The 9,187-nt window shown below is 36.0% G+C and overlaps 1 non-coding gene across 1 annotated transcript; it reads left to right on the forward strand.

Annotated features, from left to right (window-relative positions):
- Positions 1–401: 401 nt before the first annotated feature.
- LOC112718840 (small nucleolar RNA R71) lies at positions 402–505 on the forward strand. The gene has a single exon (XR_003161167.1). It is a non-coding gene; the product is annotated as a small nucleolar RNA R71 (small nucleolar RNA).
- Positions 506–9,187: the final 8,682 nt, after the last annotated feature.

Below are 9,187 nucleotides of genomic sequence, written 5' to 3' on the forward strand. Positions count from 1 at the left end.
CATAAGGTTCACCCATGTAATTAACTTCTGCCATGGCAGGGTTCTCAGGATCATAAGCTTCTTCAGAAGCTGCCTCTCTAGTGCTGTTGGATGCATGTTGCAATCCATTCAGATTTTGAGAGATAATGTTGACCTGTTGAGTCAGCATTTTGTTTTGAGCCAATATGGCATTCAGAGCATCAATTTCAAGAACTCCTTTCTTCTGAGGTATCCCATTATTCACGGAATTCCTCTCAGAGGTATACATGAACTGGTTGTTTGCAACCATGTCAATGAGTTCTTGAGCCTCTTCAGGCGTTTTCTTCAGGTGAATAGATCCACCTGCAGAATGGTCCAATGACATTTTCGAAAATTCAGAGAGACCATAATAGAATATATCTAATAGGGTCCATTCTGAAAACATGTCAGATGGACATCTTTTGGTCAACTGCTTATATCTTTCCCAGGCTTCATAGAGGGATTCACCATCTTTTTGTTTGAAGGTTTGAACATCCACTCTCAGCTTGCTCAGCTTTTGAGGAGGAAAGAATTTATCCAAGAAGGCAGTGACCAGCTTATCCCAGGAGTCCAGGCTATCCTTAGGTTGTGAATCCAACCATATTCTAGCTTTGTCTCTTACAGCAAAAGGGAAAAGCATGAGTCTGTAGACTTCAGGATTGACTCCATTCGTCTTTACAGTCTCACAGATCTGCAAGAACTCAGTTAAAAATTGATAAGGATCTTCAGATGGAAGTCCATAAAACTTGCAGTTTTGTTGCATTAATGCAACTAGTTGAGGCTTAAGCTCAAAGTTATTGGCTCCAATGGCAGGAATGGAGATGCTTCTTCCATCAAACTTGGACGTTGGCTTTGTGAAGTCACCAAGCATTCTCCTTGCATTATTATTATTATTATTTTCGGCTGCCATCTCCTTCTCTTGTTCGAAAATTTCTGAAAGGTTATTTCTGGATTGTTGTAATTTAGCTTCTCTTAATTTTCTGTTCAGAGTCCTTTCAGGTTCTGGATCAACTTCAACAAGAGTGCCCTTTTCCCTGTTCCTGCTCATATGAAAGAGAAGAAAACAAGAAAAGAAAGAGGAATCCTCTATGTCACAGTATAGAGATTCCTTTATGTTAGTAGAAGAAGAAAGGGGTAGAAGAATGAAGAAGAATTCGGATTTTTAGATGAAGAGAGGTGAATAGAAATGTTAGTAATTAAATAATTAAATAGAATAAAAGAAGAGAAGAGAAATTTTTGAAAATAATTTTGAAAAAGGGGTTAGTATTTTTCAAAAATTAAAGATGAATTAAAATTGAAATTAAAACTTGAAACAATTAGTTAATTAAAAAGAATTTTTGAAAAAGAGAGAGGTATTTTCGAAAATAGAAGAGGGAAAAGTAGTTAGGTGGTTTTGAAAATGATAAGAAACAAACAAAAAGTTAGTTAGTTGATTGAAAAAGATATTAAAATCAAATTTGAAAAACATAAGAAGATAAGAGGTTAGATAAGATATTTTGAAATCAAATTTTGAAAAAGATAAAATTTTTGAAAAAGATAAGATAAAAGATAAAATAAAAGTTTTAAGAAAAAGATATTTTGAAAAATATTTAATTTTTAAAAAGACTTAACTAACAAGAAACTACAAGATAAGATTCTAGAATTTAAAGATTGAACCTTTCTTAACAAAAAAGTAACAAACTTCAAATTTTTGAACCAATCACATTAATTGTTAGCTAATTTTCGAAAATTTAATATAAAGATAAGAAAAAGATTTTGAAAAATATTTTGAAAAAGATTTTTGAAATTTTCGAAAATGATAAAAAAATGAAAAAGATATGATTTTTGAAAAAGATTTTGAAAAGATAAGATTTTTAAAATTGAAAATTTGACTTGACTTGTAAGAAACAACTAATTTTAAAAATTTTTGACCAAGTCAACCCAAAATTTCAAAAATTTGGAGGAAAATAAGGAAAAGATATTTTTTTTTTGATTTTTTGAATTTTTAAAGAAAACACAAAAATGACCCAAAACATGAAGATTTTGGATCAAGACACAAGATGCATGCAAGAACACTATGAATGTCAAGATGAACACCAAGAACACTTTGAAGATCATGATGAACATCAAGAACATAATTTTGAAAAATTTTTAATGCAAAGAAAACATGCAAGACACCAAACTTTAGAAATCTTTAATGCATGGAAAATATGAATGCAAAAGTGCACAAGAAAAACAAGGAAAGACACAAAATAAGAAAACATCAAGATCAAACAAGAGGACTTATCAAGAACAACTTGAAGATCATGAAGAACACTATGAATGCATGAATTTTCAAAAAATGCAAGAAAAATTTTAAAAGCATGCAATTGACACCAAACTTAAAAATTAACACAAGACTTAAACAAGAAACACAAAATATTTTTGATTTTTATGATTTTCTAATTTTTTTTGTATTTTTATTAATTTTTTTCGAAAATATAGTTTGGAAAAACGAAAAATAAAAAAGATAAATTTTTGAAAAAGATTTTTGGAAAGAAAATTACCTAATCTGAGCAACAAGATGAACCGTCAGTTGTTCATACTCGAACAATCCCCGGCAACGGCGCCAAAAACTTGGTGGACGAAATTGTGATCATCAATATTGGCTCTTTGGCATATACACAAAAACTATTGTGTCTCTTGGTTAAATTCACAATTCCGTTCAACTAACCAGCAAGTGTACTGGGTCGTCCAAGTAATAAACCTTACGTGAGTAAGGGTCGATCCCACAGAGATTGTTGGTATGAAGCAAGCTATGGTCACCTTGTAAATCTCAGTTAGGCAGATTAAAATTGTTTATGGGTTTTCGAATAATTAATAATAAAAAGAAATAATAAACGAGATAGAAGACTTATGCAGATTCATTGGTGAGAATTTCAGATAAGCGAATGGAGATGCTGTATGGCTCAAGGACGTCTGCTCTCCTACTGCTTCTACTCAATCCTTCTTACTCCTTTCCATGGCAAGCTTTGTATAGGGGTTCACCATCAGCTGTGGCTACTTTCAATCCTCTCGGGAAAATGATCCTTTGCGGTTGTCAATCGCACGGCTAATCGTCTGGAGGCATCACCCATGGTTGATGGCTACATCCCATCCTCGCAGTGAAAACTAATGCTCACGCACTCTGTCACAGTACGGCTAATCACCGGTTGGTTCCCGCTCCTACTGGAATAGAATCCCTTGATTCTTTTGCGTCTGTCACTAACGCCCAGCACTTGCAAGTTTGAAGCACGTCATAGTCATTCATTACCAGAATCCTACTCGGAATACCACGGACAAGGTGAGACTTTCCGGATTCCCAGGATCCTACTCGGAATACCACAGACAAGGTGAGACTTTCCGGATCCTCATAAATGCCACCATCTATCTAGCTTATACCACGAAGATTCTGTTGGTGAATCTAAGAGATACACATTCAAGCTCGGTTGCATGTAGAACCGAAGTGGTTGTCAATCACGCGCGTTCATAAGTGAGAATGATAATGAGGGTTACTTACCATCACATTCATCATGTTCTTGGGTACGAATGAATATCTTGGAATAAGAATAAGAGAGATTTGAATAAAAGAAAATAGAATTGCATTAATACTTGAGGTACAGCAGAGCTCCACACCCTTAATCTATGGTGTGCAGAAACTCCACCGTTGAAAATACATAAGTGGAAGGTTCAGCCATGGCCGAATGGCCAGCCCCCTTAACGTGATCAATGATCTCCTAAGATGAAGAATAAAACAAAACTGAGACCAAAGATGTCTAATACAATAGATAAATGTCCTATATATACTAGACTAGCTACTAGGGTTTACATGAGTAAGTAATTGATGCATAAATCCACTTCCGGGGCCCACTTGGTGTATGCTTGGGCTGAGCTTGATTAATCCACGAGCTGAGGCATTTTCTGGAGTTGAACTCTGAGTTATGACGTGTTTTGGGCGTTCAACTCCGGATCATGACGTTTTTCTGGCGTTTAACTCCAGACAGCAGCATGAACTTGGCGTTCAACGCCAAGTTACGTCGTCAATCTTTGAATAAAGTATGGACTATTATATATTGCTGGAAAGCCCTGGATGTCTACTTTCCAACGCCGTTGAGAGAGCGCCAATTGGGGTTCTGTAGCTCCAGAAAATCTATTTCGAGTGTAGGGAGGTCAGATTCCAACAGCATCAGCAGTCCTTTTGTCAGCCTTCTTCAGAGTTTTGCTCAAGTCCCTCAATTTCAGCCAGAATTTACCTGAAATCACAGAAAAACACACAAACTCATAGTAAAGTCCAGAAATGTGAATTTAACATAAAAACTAATGAAAACATCCCTAAAAGTAGCTTAAACTTACTAAAAACTATATAAAAACAATGCCAAAAAGCGTATAAATTATCCGCTCATCATTAGCCCAAAATAAAGTGATTACTACACAACTAGCAGCCTTGACCAAGAAGATGGAGAACAATCAAGTCTCATCTATTCAAGCCCAAACCCCTCAACAAGAAGGAGATGCACCAGAAGTTGAATGTGAATGGGAGCAAGCCAACTATGTAAACAATTCTAGACCACCATATGATCCCAACTCCAAGATATACAACCCAGGTTGGAAGAACCACCCAAATTTTGGGTGGGGGAACCAACAAAGCCACAACCAAGATCACAACAAACTTTACACATCCAACCAATACAACATTCACACCCCCAACCATCAATCAGGCAATAATAGACCCTACCACAATTCACAAAACACATCATACCATTCCACCCAATAAACACATAACAACCACCATCAAGACACGTCAACCTCAACCATGCAACCATTTGAAATTGATGATTAGATTTTTGATGGTTTAGAATTTCACAAATGAATTCTCGTTGCAAGTATAGTTCCTAAACCAAACAATAATCTTTTCATACAAAAAGTTGTTTGGCACTAAAACAAACCCCTAAATTTATAAACCGAAGTATTGGAACCTCGGGTCGTTCTCCCTATGAATTACAATAAAGTGTCTTATTATTGGTTGCGAGTTATTTGGGGATTTTGAGATTTTAGACAAGAAATATAAATGGAAAAGAAAATAAAGTAACAACTAACAAAGCTCTTGGCAAAATATGAGAACTAGAAATCATATCCTAGTTATCCTCCTCAATTGTGATAACAAATTATCCATTACTCCCACTTAGTTAACCTCTAACTATGGAGCAAATTCAAGTGGATGAATCAATTTGATTCCTCAAGTCCTAATCAACTCCTAAAGGAAAGACTAGCTTTAGAGGTATTCAAATCAATTAGAAACATCTAATTATCATTCAACAAAGGAATTAGATAACTCAAGAGTCACTAATTACTCTACCTAGGCCAAGAGGAACAAAATCTACACTAAAGCTAGAAGAAGCATTTTATCAAACACCTAAGAGGCATAGAAGGAAAGCACATGAAATCTACAACAAGAATGAAATCTAACAACAATTAATGAAAATAATTCACAACAACAATCAAAAGAAACACATTTATTATGAATTACCTTGCTTGAATTAAAAGAGCGTAGAAGAAACAAGAGTAGATCTACAACAAAACACAAGAACACCATAAAAGAGATTACAACAAAAGAGTGGAAGAAGAATGAATGTAACAACAAGGAATTGAAAAGATAGAAGTAGAAGAAGATGAATTAAAATCTAGATCTAAGAATTAAACCTAATCCTAATCCTAATTCTAGAGAGAAGTGAGAGTTTCTCTCTCTAGAAATTACCTCTAACTACTAAACTAAGCTAAACTAAAATAATGATAACTAACATGTTCATCCCTCTTCAATTCTTGGCTTAAATACCATCATAAATGAGTTGGATTGGACCCACAAGGCTTCTAAAATCGCTGGTCACGTATTGGTTTAAGTGGATCATATGGCAGCAACAACGCGTGTACGTACAGTGCACATGCGTGTCACCATAGGTATAGCAACTATGACAAATCTTATTTCATTTCAAAGCCCCAGATGTTAGCTTTCCAACCCAACTTGAACCGCATCATTTGGACCTCTATAGCTCAAGTTATGACCGATTAAGTGCGAAGAGGTCGGCTTGACAACTTTTGCGATTCCTTCATTCTTCATGAGTTCTCCTTTTTTACATGCTTTTCCTTTATTCCCTTTATCCAATCTTTGCCTCCTAAATCTGAAATCACTTAACAAAAATATCAAGGCATCTAATGGAATCAAAGGTAAATTAAATTTAGCTATTTTAAGACCTAAAAAGCATGTTTTCACTCTTAAGCACAATTGAAGGAGAATATACAAAACCATGCTATTTCATTGAATAAATGTGGGTAAAAGGTGATAAAATCCCCAAAATCAATACAAGATAAACCCTACAAATGAGGTTTATTAACCTCCCCACACTTAAACCAAGCATGTCCTCATGCTTAAGCCAAGAGAGAAACAAAGGGTATTAACATTTATTCAATGTAAATAAACTATATGCAACCTAAACTATATGCAACTATCTATATGAATGCAATTGCTTGGTCAAAATAAATCAATTCCCAAGAGACATATATGCACAAGGACCAAAGTTATTAACAACATGTCAAACCATAATTGAATTGAGCTATTAAATATATTTACAAACTTGCATGAAAGGAGATGATCATGGGTGGAAGCATGTAATTGAGCATCAAACCCTCACCGGATGTATTTGCACTCTATTCGCTTAAGTGTTTAGGGTTGATTCTCTCAATTCTCTCCTAATCATGCTTTCCAAGATTTGTTCTTCTTCTAACAGTCGACATATATTTCATGCATGCATACAAGTATCGTGAGGTCTTTTCTTTAGGTTGTAATGGGGTTAGGGTCAAGGTAGGATGCATATATGGTCAAGTGAGCTTGAAATTTGAATCTTTGATAAGCTTAAACTTCCCACCTAACCTATGACATCCTATACAATTTCAAAGCTAGCCTAACTACCCATTTTCTCTACTTTGCATGCTTTCCTCTTTACTCCTTTAGTCCATTCCTAGCCTTTTCAATCTAAAATCACTAACAAACACATCAAGGCATCTAGTGGAATCAAATGGAGATTAAAATTGTCAAGTTAAAGGCCTAAAAAGCATGTTTTCACATCTAAGCACAAATAAGGAGACAATCACAAAATCATGCTAATTCATTGAATAAATGTGGGTAAAAAGTATTAAAATCTCCTAAAATCAATACAAGATAAACCCTAAAAATGAGGTTTATCAGAAATAAAGAGCAACTTTGAGAGATTAGAGGCTGCAATAGCATAACTATCATCACAGCTTACAGGAGCTATCTCCACCCTCTTGGAGAGACAAACACAGGCTGAAAGAAATATAGATGCCAATCAAGAAGAATACGGATCAAATCTGAAGAATCAAGGCGCAGCAATCTCAAAGCTGGAAGCACAAGTAGGGATTTTATCCAAGCAAATCCTAATGCCCACACATACATTTCCCAGTGACACCATGGCCAACCCGAGAGGGGAGTGCAAGGCCATCACACTTAGAAGCAGAAGAGTTGTAGAAGAAGTAACTCCGGGCCAGGATAACCATGAAGAAGAAGCTGCAGAGAAGCATGGAAACAAAAATAAAGAAGAGATCCCTGCCCCATCCTCACCAAAGCCAATCTGGAAGCCTTATGTGCCAAAGGCACCATATCCTCAAAGGCTGAGAAAAGATGCAAAGGATGGCCAGTTCTCTAGATTCTTAGAGATCTTTAAAAAGCTCAAAATCAACATACCATTTGCTGAAGCGTTGGAGCAAATTCCACTTTATGCCAAATTTCTGAAAGAACTCATGACAAGAAAAAGGAACTGGGGAGAAAAAGAGACCATAGTGCTAACTGAGGAGTGTAGTGCCATCATACAAAAGAAGCTTCCCCAGAAAATGAAAGACCCAGGGAGTTTTCAAATCTCCTGCATCATAGGGGATATTAATATTGAGAAAGCCTTGTGTGATCTGGGAGCTAGCATCAACCTCATGTCCCTAACCATGATGAGGAAGATGAAGATTGAGGAAGCCAAGCTAACAAGAATGGCACTCCAATTGGCTGACAAAAAATTCAAATTTCCACATGGGGTAGTGGAGGACTTACTGGTAAAAGTGGGAAAATTCATTTTCCCAGCTGACTTTGTTGTGCTGGACATGGAAGAGGAGGCTAACACATTAATCATCCTAGGGAGGCCATTCCTAGATACTACTGGAGCTATGATTGATGTGCAAAGAGGGAAACTAGTCTTGAGATTACATGAACAAAAGATGGTCTTTAATGTCTTTAAGGCAATGAGTTACCCCAAGGATGCATGATGGTGGACACTATAGACAGATAGTTCAAGGGGTTTTGGAAGAAGAACAATGTGAAGGAACTGTGGAGCTAGAGCAACCAGTATCAAGTGAAGAGCTACCACAAAGAACCATGGAGAATTCATTCATGCTGAACCACAAGGACAACGAGGAAGTAGAGGCACCAAAACTAAAGCTGAAGACCTTACCACCAAGTTTGAAATATGCATATGTGGGTGATAACAATACTTACCTAGTAATCATCAATTCAATCTTGAGTAAGGAGCAAGAAGGGGAGCTTATCGAAGTGCTAAAAACACAAGGATGCTATAGGGTGGATGATGATACGGAAATTGGTGAATTAAAATTATTAAAATGTGTACGTTGCAAGTATAGTTCTTAACTTACCAGAAATCCACTTATCAATTTAGAAAGGTGTCACAGAAATTTAAATTTTAAAAATATTGGGAGTATGAATCCCAGGTCGTCTCCCAACGAGTTGCAGAAAAGTGTGCTATCTTATTAATCAGATGTTTTCAAAAAAGTTTGAGTTGAGTAAACAGGAAATAAAATTGGAAAATTTTAATAATGTAAATAAAAGCCTTGATTGGGAGTTGATTAGTTGGAAGTTCTGCTATTGTTGGATTACTCTCTAGATTAATTGATAATTGAAGGTTATCCCGTTTAGTTATCTCTTACTAGGTAAGGGAAAGTTAAACAAGTTGGAATGCTATGTCCATTCACAAGTTGCAGTCCACTTAATTAAAAAGGGATTGGTGTTAGTGACTAGAGGGCAAGCCAACAATAACCCAATTACAATTTTTCTTTCAAGTCTTCTAACTCAATTGGTTCCTTTCAATCAACTCCCCATCAAGTTAGGGAACTACTCGCTCAT

Source organism: Arachis hypogaea, chromosome 10 (assembly GCF_003086295.3).
Source record: "Arachis hypogaea cultivar Tifrunner chromosome 10, arahy.Tifrunner.gnm2.J5K5, whole genome shotgun sequence".
NCBI classification, from domain to species: domain Eukaryota; kingdom Viridiplantae; phylum Streptophyta; class Magnoliopsida; order Fabales; family Fabaceae; genus Arachis; species Arachis hypogaea.